The sequence below is a fragment of the Cibotium barometz genome, chromosome 24 (assembly GCF_041138505.1).
Source record: "Cibotium barometz isolate CiBa-2024 chromosome 24, ASM4113850v1, whole genome shotgun sequence".
In the NCBI taxonomy this organism is placed as follows: domain Eukaryota; kingdom Viridiplantae; phylum Streptophyta; class Polypodiopsida; order Cyatheales; family Cibotiaceae; genus Cibotium; species Cibotium barometz.
Window position 1 is genome coordinate 29,389,528 of NC_141069.1, and position 13,551 is coordinate 29,403,078.

The following is a 13,551-nucleotide window of genomic DNA, read 5'->3' on the forward strand; positions in this document are numbered from 1 at the left end:
TAGTGTTGTATCAAAGAGACAGTGTTGTATCAAAGAGGATAGAAAGTTGCATCTACAATAGAATATAAAAACTTGCATATATACAAAATAGATTAGACATACTTCTCTCTCTTGCATCTCTCTCATTGAATAATTAAAAAACTGTAGTAAGAATTTAAATATCTGTGGCATGTAATTAAGAAAGTTGTGGCATATTTTGAAGACATGGCTCGTACAAAATATCTGAGGCCATTTTTTCAGGATATGGCTAGTACAAAATATTATATTAAGCTTCATCTATAGCATCTTGATACAACTCTAAAATAGCTTTGAGGTCCATGGTTAGCTCTCTGTCTAAGGAGAACTCATTTTCATCCAAATTTGCTACATCATCCTCTAGCTCTGCTACATCTGTCAAGTTTGCTACATTTTCCAAGTTTATTGTATTGTCTTCCTCTAGTGTTTCTTGTGGCACATCCTCTTGTGGTTGCATGCCTGCTTGCTAATCCATAATTGGGGCATTGGGCATTAGGTCGCAACCCTCATAAACTCGAGCAGCTCATGGAGCCACTTAGATTGCATACCACCATCTCTCATTAGATGGCTTTGGATAGAAAATAACCTAAGGATTTTGAGCTAAACTTTTAGTGTTTGTTGTCATGTAAAATATAGATGCTTTTAGTTTAGAAACAAACATGCTCACAGTGTTTTGGAAGGACAAATGTATCTCATAAGTTGTTCCAGAGCTTTGTTGAGTCCACTTCAAGAAACCCTGACACATCTCTTCAAACAGTGGCATTTGATCCTACCATAATCACTTTAAACCATTGTACATCAAAGAGAAGCATGTGGAAGCTTCGATAGTCCACATTTATAATCTCGTTCAGATGACCAAAGTATTGCATCTCTGTAATGACAATGTTGGGATGTGTTGTGTGTCGTCAACTAGATTGCTCAAACTTTGCCATCATGCCAAAGTCAAATGTCACACGCTTCTTGTCGATGTGCTCTACTCAAAAGTGACGACCCCGAGACCATGCAACACTATATGACTTATACTACAAAAGGAGGCACTATATTACTTATACTGCTAGATTATAATGAACTTTTGTTTGTTTTGAATGACATAAACATAAGAGCACTAGCCATGTCACTACAACCTTGCAAAAATTCATATTCTTTGACACTAACATATTGCCCTTCCTAAGACACCTTCGTGAGAGTACATTAGAAAATTTCGGAGGTCATTTGGAGGGCCTTGTAAGAATGTTTCAAGTTGAATATTTCTCTCTCTAGAAATTATTCCACGAGTGAAAAAGAAAAAAGAAAACGCCAGCTAATTTTTATCTGAGGGTGAGATTGTGTACCGGTCAAGATTAAAGGACATTGAAAAAGAATGTTCGGCGCCATAAAGAAGTGACAACAACTAAGTTCGTGGAGGGAAAAGATTTCAAAGTTTTAACCTCAAAGCATCAAAAAGCTCATGTTAATGATTGTACATCCATGGAAGAAACTCAGAGAAAGTATCATCTTCACATCGATCTCGATACTGAGTATGAGCCATTTCAGAAACGATGCAACAAGAATAGTAGTAGCACACATTCAACCTCTATTGATTTAGCGAATATGCGGCTCTCTCGCCACAAACATATAGATCTTTGTTGTGATGGCAGATTGTACCCCATTGACCCTAAAACCCAATCACACCCCCCATTCTCAAATTCGACTAACGTATTGCGATTTATAGGAAATGGTGAAGAAGGTTTCTTGGGATACTGTAAGGCAATATCTTCAAACTCAGATTTGGAGAGACTTCAAATGCAATATTTTACTTCTGAATCGTTTTGTTTAAGGGAAGAGTGCAGGATGCAAAGACAAAAGCTTGAAGAACAAAAAGAACAGATAGAAAGACTTTCACAATAGGTTAAAATGTACTGAGAGAAGGAGACATGCATGGGCAAAAGGCAGCGAAAACGAAAACTCAAGAATGTTGAAGCATTGAAACTTGGATCTGGAGAACTAAAGAAAAGAATAAAGGCCATAAGGTACACTAAAATCTTTTTTTGATCTATTCTTGCTGTCACATTTGTTCGTTTCGCTGTATTAAGTTTGATAGAAGTATTAGGTTCTATAAAGTGCACTTCATAATAAGTGTTTCTCTTTAATTTGTGGTTTAATTTCTTGTCACGTCATTTCATTTGCTGCTCTCTTTTTTTCATTGGACAATTATTAGTGTGTAATCATTGATAAATGTATGATACTTCAGGGTTGCGATACAACCAGACAAGGAAAATATCGACCCACTATTGAACCCTGCTTTGCAACTCAAACCACTTGTAACATCAAGAGTAGCGAAGGCACTGATTCAGGAAAAGAAATTCAAGGTGGTTCAAAGACGCATTATTGATGAGTTTGTAAGCACAAATGTTGTTTCAGCAGTTGATATTCAAGAAGTCATGGACTCTAGTGGAGTTAGCTATAAGGGTTATTCTGCCATTTAGAGGTCTTTGTCACGAGCTCTTGCTGCAAAGGGAATAAAGAAAAGGATGCTTCCCAAACCGTCACACGTTTGGAAACTACGAGGTGAGTTAAACTCAAATTAGTTTCAATACTTTGGCCCACCATTTCATATCAAAGATCAGTATAAATCTTTCAGTTATGATGAGTTCAACAATATTTTCATGGATCTTGAAACTTTGCAACAAAGGATGGTGGAATATTACAACATTAGCCTTCAGGAAACAGGAGGGGTTCTGCAATTTGTACTGAAAATGGATGAGTGCGAGATCCTAAAAGAGAAGAAAATGGAGAGGGTGACAATTACCCTTATGAATAGGGCACTATCCAATGTAAGCAAAGATTCGGATCTCTATTTTAGCGTGCAGTCCAAGTATGGTGGCTTGGAGCTTTTCAGGTAGCATACAATCATTTTAATGTTCACTGTGAGTATTTAAAATGATATTAAGCTTTCCATATTGTATGGATAGGTACTAAAAGAAGACCATGAGTTTCTTTATTGGGTATTTCATCATACATCAATTCCTGAGATAATCAGTGATCAAATGAAGGGCCAAAAGACACTCAATGTGGAGAATAGAGGAGAGTTTAAGGTTATGTGGCATCTTGCAGGTGATTTGAAGACCCTAAAATGTTTATTTAACTGCAGTATGGGAGCTAATGCTAGTTCGCCTTGTCTTTACTGTATGGAGCTGGCAAAAAACTTGAACCCAAATTGGTGGAAAAAAACCCCAAATCGAAATGAGCTTGATAAGAATTTCTAACCAGTATTTGATATTCCTCTTACTAACGTACATATCTGCACATTACATGCTCTGTGTAGAATAATTGAAAAATTAGTTCATCTCCATATTGGTTTTGCTTGGAAAATCAATGATGCTTCAGAAAGAAAGAGTGCTATTAGTGCTTTGGAGAAAGAAAGAGTGCTATTAGTGCTTTGGAGAAAGTTTTGTCCAAGATTGTATTACATGGTGGAAATGTACACATTCAAAAAGATAACAGGTCGTCCACACATGAGAAAGATGTTCCAATGAAGTGAACCATCGGAGGAGTCAAGGCAAGAAGGTTTCTTTCTAAAATTGGAAGTGACGAACAAAATAATACTCAGAGGGTCACATATACATGCAAAATTGAGTATCAGCAATGGAAAAAGCTACACAATGCAGTCAAAGATCACGAATCTGCCTCACGCAATGTCAAGAGTGAAGTTTGGCAAAAGATTGATGTTCTATTCTAGATGTGTGAGAAAACAAAGTGGACATTGCAAGATAGAAAAGCCTTCGAAGAGAACCTACGAGGGTTTCAGAAAGCATATACTGCATCATGGATAGATTCACAAGTTACACATTACATGGTAAGATCTTTATTTTCAACATGCTTTGTTTCACTTAACAACATGATGAATTTGAGTTATTTCTGAATCCTCAATGTATGCAGCATATCATTGTTAGGGGTTAACTTTACCTAAGTTGGAATATCCGAATTCTATGTATGTGAATGATCCTTTTGGGTAGTTGCTTAGGAATTCGTGAGAAGGGAGAGATATGAAGAGATGTAGTTAGTTGATCATGGGAAGGCGCATAACGGATATTCAGTATTGTAGAAGATGAAGAAGCGGAAATGTAATCCCTTACATGATTATGACATCAATGAATTCTGATCATCTATTCAGGGTTATTGTGTGTAGCGTATTTTCTGCATGATGTTTTGTATTCCGTTTTACTGTTATGATCTTCTGCTAAAGGGAATGTCTTTATGTTAGTGTTTGTTTTTTATGATATTTCCATTACCAAGTATCAGGCATTTAGTGCCCAGATACACATTGGCGATCCTGCGGTGTTCGCATACTCAGCATTGTCTTGTCTTGTTGGGTATGGGGTTGTGTTGTGCTGTGCTGTTTGGGTCTTGCATGAATGTCAGATAGGGAGAGGCAAACTAGTCCCATTCATTTCACGAGGGCACAAGCTAGGAAGCGCAGATATGACAGGTCGGAAGCTTCTAGCAGTGGAAGCGGTGATGCTGCGAAAGGGCCACCTGTGGGCAGTTACGTCGGTTTTTGCTGGCGTAATTGAGGGCCAATTGGCGCAGGTCGGCGTGGACGAGGCGGACGCTGTCGAGCATACAACACCACTTGCAGAAGGGCCGGGGCAGAATGTCGTTAGCCCGGAGCAAGCCCGGCGGCATTTGCATCAATTTGTTGGTGCCCTATTTCTGTCCAGACCGCCTGTTCGGAGTCAGAGACGGTTGCAATTTGATCCATTGAAAAATCCGCCACCAGCTAATCCACTACCAGGAGTTGTGAACATGGCTGCACCACCACCCAACCCAACGGTTAAGGCTGCTAAATTTAAGGCAAAGCCTAAGGAAGACCCAGACTGTCACGTGGCTCAATTCGAGACCCGATGGCAAGCCAGTGGGTACCCTGCCCATTTTGGAGATCCGGTGAAATTGCAGCAGTTTGCCGCAACCCTGGAGGGGGTAGCAATGAGTTGGTTTAGCCAATATGGCTTGGCCCACTTTGCAGATTTCAATGCTTTGAAGGATGCGTTTTTGGCCCGGTTCAGGAAGGAGAAAACTCCTACTGATATCGTCAAAAAGATCAAGGCCATGGAACAGAAGCATCTGTTAGTGGAGGATTATGCTTAGAAGTTTCGGGGATTGGCTGCCAGACTGCAGGGTAATGAAAGACCCTCGGATGAAATGCTTGCCAGTTATTTTATCAAAGGATTGCGGAGGAACTTGAAGAGTGCTGTCGCAAATGTGGATATTGCCGGCGGCTTTGATAACCTCGTGACAGCTGCCTCTCGGGTGGAAAAGCGCCTGGGCATTCAGAAGGACAAACGGAAGGGCAGGAAGCAGGATGACTCAGAGTCGGATAGTTCGACTGAGTCAGACTCGGATAGTGAGGCCGAGTCGGCATGCTCATCTGATGAATCGGAGGATGAGAAGCATAGTGAGAAGCAAAAGGCCTCAAGGAAGGCTAAGCAGAAAAAAGATAAAGAGAAATAGGTTAGGGCGGAGAAGGAGAAAAAGCTTCTTCACAAACTTAAAGCCTTAGGGTATGCAGCAGTCTTGCCCAAGGAGAAACAGTACTGCCATATTTGTGAGAAGGACGGCCATCTTACGAGTGCCTGTTGGTACAACCCCAACTACAGAGGCAAGGTGCCACCCAATGTGGTTCAGAGAGCACCACCTCAGCAAGTTGCAGAGGCTAATCCGGTGGTTCCGACCGTTCCGCATGTTCCCTATAATAGGCCTCCAAGACCATATGCTCCAAGGCCTAATTGGCAGGGGCAGCAAGGGTTTCAGAGGGGACCTCAGGGTGTGCCACTGTGTGATTACTGTGCAAAAGACGGGCATCGAATTGGTCCGGCCTGTGAATTATGGTGTAAGCATAGGGAGGAAAGAGGGAAACCTGTCATTCGATTCAATGAGGGGAATCGGGGTCAGGGACCTCCCCAGGACCAGCAGCAGCAGCGACCTCCAGCTTAAGCAAATGCCATCCTGATAGAGATGGTGGGAGATCAAGCAGCGGGGGCCAGCACGGGGGTTTCACATCTTCAGGGTGTGCCGCAGCAGTTCCAAGTGCTGAAAGCTTCTAGCTCTGTTGATGCGCAGGGTGCGTGCTCCACGGGTATGCTCGTTGGGGATTGTAAGGGGCAAGATTTAGTGGATACTTTGGCTGTTACCCGTGCAAAGGGTAAGGGACCTATCAGTTGGGAGGACCAGGAGGTGGTTCGTAGAAAAGTTTCCAGTCAGGTTCAGAAACTCCAGCAGAAGCAGCTCCCGGTGGAACCGATGGAGCCACTGCCAAAGGCACAGTTGTCGGAGGAACCGATTCCAGCCCAGCCACCTTGTGATCCACTTCCAGGAAAGATTTCGGTGGTCCATTCCGATCCAGTTCCTAAGGTAACTGAAACAGTACCAGGTTCTGGGGATCTATTTGATGCACTAATGCATGCGCCTATTCAGATTTCCTTCGATCAGCTGTTAAGCATGGTACCGGCTTTCCGGGAACAGCTGTTGGGAAAGCTGCAGGAGCCAGTTCCAGCAAAGATGGTGGAGGATCAAGCCCCGTTTGTGGGAGTTTCTCAAGCTGAGTCCGCAGATGTGGATTTTCAAGTCCCAGTGATTAAGGTGGCATTCCACGGGCACAAGTTTGAAGAGGTTTTACTGGATGGGGGTTCCGGAGTCAATATTCTACCGGAGACCATTTACATCCGTATGAAGTTGGGAGCGTTAGCACCAGCACCTTTTCAAGTAAGGATGGCAGATCAGCGGCGACTTCAACCTTTGGGGATTCTCAAGAATCAATCTATTAAGGTGGGTGGTCTGTCGTTTCTTGTGAATTTTGTGGTGCTCCGGATGCAGGATAGCGGGTCTGCCTATGCCATGTTGCTAGGCCGCCCCTGGTTTAAAATTGCCCGTGTCAAGCAGGATTGGGAGGATAATACTGTGGTGATCAGGCAGGGCAAGAAGACAAATCGCTTGTCCATGCTATCCAAAGTTCTCTTGAAGCAGGGGCAGAAGCCTTTATGTGCTCAGGGCATTCATTTGGCAAGTGATGTAGGCGAAGATGAGGAGGAGGCATATATGCAAGCAAATCCAACGGTAGTACCGGTCTTTGATGTAGATGTGGAAGCTATTGTCACCAGATATCAGAATACTGGACACCCTGTATCGGCAGTTCCGCAGAGTGTCGAGGGTGTGGAACAATCATCGGATGTTCCGACTGAAGACAGTGTGGTGCCCGAGCAGGAGATCCAGGTGGTTCCAGGCCAGATCATGGAAGGCCATACTTTTCAGAGGGCTGTGGAAGAAGCTTTAGCTGCCAAGGCTCAGCAGGTGCATTCTGTAACCGAGCAGGAAGCCATTCTAGCAGCTGAACAGCAATATGAACGGCGTTTGCAGAAGTCCATCAGGGTGGAGGAAGATGAATTACAGGACATGAATTTAGGTACTGTATCCGATCCTAAGATGGTTCGAGTCAGTGTGCATGTTGAAGGTCAATTTAAGGAGGACTTGCAGAAACTGTTAGTGGAGTTTCGAGATGTATTTGCTTGGGAGTATTCTGATATGAAGGGCATTGATCCAGCTTTACATCAGCACCGCATCAATTTGAAGAGTGATGCTGTTCCTGTTATCCAACAGCGGTATCGCATGAATCCAAATTTCGCCAAGCAGGTCAAGGAGGAGCTGGATAAGCTATTACGGGTAGGGTTTATCAAGCAGGTCAATGAGGTGACTTGGCTGTCTCCCATTGTGGTCGTGCCAAAGAAAAATGGCAAGATCAGGGTGTGTGTGGACTACAGGAAGTTGAATGCTGCCACAATTACTGACCCGTTTCCGTTACCGTTCTGTGATACCCTCCTTGATGCTGTGGCTGGTCATGAGATGTATAGTTTTTTGGATGGTTTCTCAGGGTATAATCAGATAAGGATGGCACCGGAGGATGTGGATAAGACGGCCTTTATCACTGAGTGGGGAGCATTTGCTTACACGGTGATGAGCTTTGGATTAAAGAATGGCCCACCATCATTTTCATTTGTGGCTCAGAAGGCATTTGAGCCATATCTGTTGGATTTTATGCGAGCCTTTCTTGATGATTTTAGTGTTTTTGGTAAAAAGGCTTTGCACTTACAGCACCTGAGACTCTGTTTGGAGCGCTGTCGGATGTTCCGCATAGCTCTTAATCCCTTCAAATGTGCTATTGCAGTAAGGCGTGGGATTCTCTTGGGCCATGTGGTGTCCCAGGAAGGCATCTTGATTGATGCTAAGAAGATTGAGGCCATTCAGAAGGCTTCCGCACCACGTAATCTTAAGGAGTTAAGCAGGTTTTTGGGGCAGGTTAAGTGGCATAGTAGGTTTTTGCGATATCTTTCAGATGTGTGTGCACCCCTTACTCATTTGACCAAGAAGGGAGTGGATTTTGTGTGGTCTCCAGTTCAAGAAAAGGCATTTCAAATTCTGAAGAAGATGTTGGTGGTGGCACCGATAGTGCTACCTCCTGATTGGGGGTTACCATTTCATGTTTTTGTAGATGCTTCGGACATTGCCGTAGGGGCTGTCCTCATGCAGGAGAAGATTAAAGGCTGGTTTCGCCCAGTGTACTATGCTAGCAAGATGTTGACAAGTGCCGAACGGAATTATGCTGTCTCACGGAGAGGGAAGCTTTGGGGATGGTGTATTCTCTTCACAAGTTCCGGCACTATCTGTTGAGCAATAAGCTGGTTTTCCATGTAGATCATCAGGCCTTATTGTATCTGGTCAAGAAACCACACTTGACGGGTAGGTTAGCTAGGTGGATGCTTCTACTCCAGGAGTTTGACTTTCTGATCATACATACCCCGGGAAAGGAGCATGCTGTAGCGGATTATTTGAGTAGGTTGGAGATTGGGGAAGTAGCTGTAGGGGTGGATGATCACTTACCTGATTCGGTTTTGTTTTCAGCTACTACTGTGGCGATATTGGATTCTTGGTATGATCAGATGTTGAGTTTCTTGACAGATGGCACCATGCCAGTGGAATTTTCCACTGATCAACGGAGAAAGCTGGTACTCAGGAGTAAACCTTTTTTGGTAATTGCAGGTGCTCTGTACAAGAGGGGGATAGATCAGATTATCCGTCGCTGTGTCCCAGAATTTGAGCAATCAGCAGTTCTGCAAGAGGCTCATGGTGGCATTGCAGGTGGGCATTTTTCTGGAGACATTACAGGTAAGAAGATTCTTCAATCTGGGCTTTGGTGGCCTACCGTGCTGAAGGATGCACACAATCATGCTAGGAGTTGCTTGGTTTGTCAACAGTTGGGGCAGCCTGGAGGTTCAGACCGCATGGCGGATAATCCGATTCTGCCCTTAGATCCTTTTCAGAAGTGGGTTTGGATTTTGTTGGGCCAATCAAGCCTAAGTCCAAGCGGACAGGTTGTCGTTATATCTTGGTGGCTACTGATTACTGTACGAAGTGGGTGGAAGCTGTTGCTTTGAAAGATAATACCGCCAACAGTGTGGCTAGGTTTCTCTATCACAACATTATGACCAGGTTTGGGTGCCCAGTGGAATTGGTTAGTGATCGGGGTACTCATTTTCTCAATGCTGTCATTGCGGAGTTGACCAAGACTCATTTGATTATGCATAAGAAGTCTACTGCCTATCATCCTCAAGCCAATGGTCAAGCAGAGAGTTCCAACAAGATCTTGGTGAAGATTTTGAAGAAGATAGTAGCAGAGAATAGGGATGACTGGGATGTGAAGCTTGATTCTGCTCTATGGTCATTCCGTACAGCTTTTAAAGTCACTACAGGTTTGACACCTTTCAAGCTGGTGTATGGTTTGGAGGCGGTGGTTCCAATGGAATATGTAGTTCCTAGTTTGCGGGTGGCTATTGCTGATCGGTTATCACCGGAAGAATCTGTTCAGTTCCGACAGCAGATGCTGTATCAGCTCCGAAGAGGATAGGATTGTTAGTGGGTATATCACAGAGGTGATTCAGCAAAGGCGGAAGGCTTGGGTAAGTAGACAGATTAAATTCAAAGTTTTTCAGGTTGGGGATTGGGTTTTGCTGTATAATTCAAAGCTTGGTCCTCATCCGGGTAAATTAAAGCTGAGGTACATAGGGCCGTACAAAATCATGGAGGATTGTGGTCAGGGTACTTTCCGACTTGCTGATATGTTTGGGACTCTGGTCGAGAAACCGATTAATGGTTTCCGATTGAAGAAGTTTGTGGGTCAGCCACCAGTGGTCGGAGTAACCGCAGAGGTCGGAGTTTTAGCAGATGGAGGAATATCCGCACCAGTGGGCAAATTAGGCGAAGGTGTAAGTGGGGATGTGTTAGAAAATTTGGGAATGTCCGCTAGTGTACAAGTGGAGGATATTGATGGGAAGTCGGGCATGTGTGGTAGATTTGGCCGACTGGGTGACGTTGTGTTTTATATCACCACGTGTGGGGGTTTTTTCATGCACATTTCAATTTTGGCATGCTTGGAGGAGACTTTTTGCATGAATAACGCAGAGCGCTTAGCGAAGCTGAATTCCCTGCGTCAAGCGCTGGCTGAGATGGGGCGTTCGATGCCGCTTAAGGTGGTTCCTGTGGAGCGCTCTTCTCCCCGGCGACGACTGCGGCAACAACCCGCCGCCAGTAAGGAGCTTTCTGTTCGTGCGTCTGTGGAGGCTGATGAAGATTTCGAGCCTGAGGATGCGCTGTCTGCAGAGGTAGGGGGTTGGAAGCTAATACTTTGCAGGCTTTAATGGATCCTTTCTTGGATTTTTCTGTTCATCTGGATCTGTCAGAGGAGGCGACTACTCAGTGGTTGCAGACCATTGGGTTATGGGAGTTTGCATCTTTGCCGTGGGACAGATGGCGGGAGAATGTTTATGCCAAAACGCAGTTGGAGGTGATTCGTAAGAGGAATGGTTACCTCTCTGCGACTGTGGGTTTGACACCTCAATTGATAGCAGAAGTATTTCATCTCCATTATGAAGAAACTGTGGCTGTGGCAAAGTGTTCGGATGTGGCCATGAGGAAGGAATTTGGGCTTCCACAGGGGTCTAGAGCCTATTACATGGTGAAGAATGTCGCTGAACCCCGTCGTCAGCATTTAAGATGGTACCTTGAGCGAATTTGTCAGGTAATCAAATTGGAATACATGTCAAAAGACAATTTTGCACCTTTGCTGTATGCTGAGAAAGGGGGAAAAGTTAGTTGGGCTTCTTTGGTGCACAATAGAATTCTGCAGGAGGTGGAAATCACTGATAAGAGGAAGTCTCAAGTCACTTCTCGGCTGTCGGCGTTCTTAGCAGCTTTGTTTGAGAAGGTTCCTATGATTTTTGCCAGCAAATTGCCTCTTTTGCCGACTCAACCAGTGCATGGTGGTCCTGAAGAACCGGGTCAGGATGACGTTGTCCCGGAGGGGGCAGTGGATTCTCCATTGGGGTTTGAGCATCAGCCTGAGAAGATGAAGGTGTTTCAGGATTTGCTGGAAGCACGCTATACTCGCTTCGAAGCCAAGGAGGTGTTGGTCTCACCAGATGTTCCGAAAGGGCTAGATTTGTTGCATCAGGCCACAGAGTCTGTTGGTACTGATCCATCATTAGTTTCAGTGGGTAAGAAATTCACTTTTAGCAAGAAAAGAAAATTGGATGTGGATTCATCTGCGATCCAAGATGTGGTAAAGACGATGGATTTTACACCTGTTAAGTCAAATCAGTGGGATTCTGTTATAGTTATAGCCAAGGAAGCAGAACAGAGTGTTCAGAGTGGAGAGTTGCAGGATGTGCTCTGGTCTTTGAATAAGGTCCAAGAGTATGTTCGGAAGCAGGAGAGTAGTATTGCAGATTGGAAACACTAGGTTTGGGTTATCCAGGAGTAGTCGAGATCGGAAGCTACTTATCAGCTTAAAGTCAAGTATCAAGAGGAGGAGTTCGTGAAAACTAAGATGTTGTTAGTTCAGGCTCAGGAGGCAGTGGTTAAAGAGAAAGACCAGGTAGCAGAGTGTCAGAGAAATTTGGTGAAGACAAAGATGTCGTTGGGATTGTTTCAAGAATGGACAAATCAATTGCAGGAGAAGATGCATAAAGAGTTGGAAGTATTGTCTGAGCAAAATGTGGGTTTGCAGGTGGAGAATCAGATGTTAACTCAACGTATTCAACCATTGTTGGCTATTGAAAGACAGATGCTATCTCAGAGTAATGAAGATGTAGAGGGAGTGTTAGTTTCAGAGTCTGATTTAGCAGTGATTAGGAGGAGCTTAACTGAGGTGGGAGTCAAACTGTGGCAAGGTATCCGAGATCGGATTGAAGCCTGGGTGATGAAGCCATTTAATACATTAAGTGGAGCTTTCATTTCTGAATCTGAGCAGATATTGTTGGATCAAGTAGCAGGTTTATAGTCGGAAAAGGATGCTTTAATGTTGAAATTGTTGGAGTTTGAGAAGCAAGTTCAAGCCATGTGTTTTATGGAGTTGCCTAATGAGGGACAGTTGGATACAGAGCAGGCTACTGTGGGGGATCATGGACAAACTGTGGAGATTATGTCGGAGGTTGACAAGGAAGCAGTTGGCCAGGCTGAAGTCATTCAGATGGTGTCACAGGATATAATACCTGCAGATCAGATTACTGTTCCAGTCGTCAATTTGGAGCCGGTGGAAGATTCAAAGACTAAAGATGATCCACCGAAGCCGTTGGAGCCGGTGGTGTTACCTTAGTAATTTATGCTTTTCTAGTGTTTTAGGATTTCTAGTTTAGTAGGATTTTGCTTTCAGTTTGTAGTTGTGTTTTCTTTTTGAAGCAATGTAAAGACAATGGATGGTTTGATCAGGGATTTATGGGTTCGAGTCGGGTTTTCTCGAAAACCCAACCACCGGGCTGTGCCATGTGTTAGGGGTTAACTTTACCTAAGTTGGAATATCCGAATTCTATGTATGTGAATGATCCTTTTGGGTAGTTGCTTAGGAATTCGTGAGAAGGGAGAGATATGAAGAGATGTAGTTAGTTGATCATGGGAAGGCGCATAACGGATATTCAGTATTGTAGAAGATGAAGAAGCGGAAATGTAATCCCTTACATGATTATGACATCAATGAATTCTGATCATCTATTCAGGGTTATTGTGTGTAGCGTATTTTCTGCATGATGTTTTGTATTCCGTTTTACTGTTATGATCTTCTGCTAAAGGGAATGTCTTTATGTTAGTGTTTGTTTTTTATGATATTTCCATTACCAAGTATCAGGCATTTAGTGCCCAGATACAATCATGTACAATCACATGCCTTTCTTTATTCAGAAATATGTTAATCCAAGCATTTGGAATACTCAAGGTATGGAAAAATCACATTATATGGCATGAAATGCCTACTTCAGGCATACACAGCACGGTGGAGGAAAATCCAAAGCAAATAGTCTTTTGGAGTTGCACCAATGGTTTTATAGGCGTATTCTACAGCAACAACGAAAGAAACAAATGTTAAGGTCTTCTGAAGTGGCGCAGGCAATAAAGACTGCAGAAGAGAGGAAAGCAAAACGAATCAAAGCATTCAAAAAATCCAAAGCACTTGAACAATAG

The 13,551-nt window shown here is 43.7% G+C and overlaps 2 pseudogenes; one reads left to right on the top strand and one right to left on the bottom strand.

Annotated features, from left to right (window-relative positions):
* Positions 1-481: 481 nt before the first annotated feature.
* Positions 482-1,581, bottom strand: LOC147625149 (uncharacterized; annotated as a pseudogene).
* A 1,556-nt stretch (positions 1,582-3,137) lies between these two features.
* On the top strand, positions 3,138-13,551 carry LOC147625150 (uncharacterized; annotated as a pseudogene).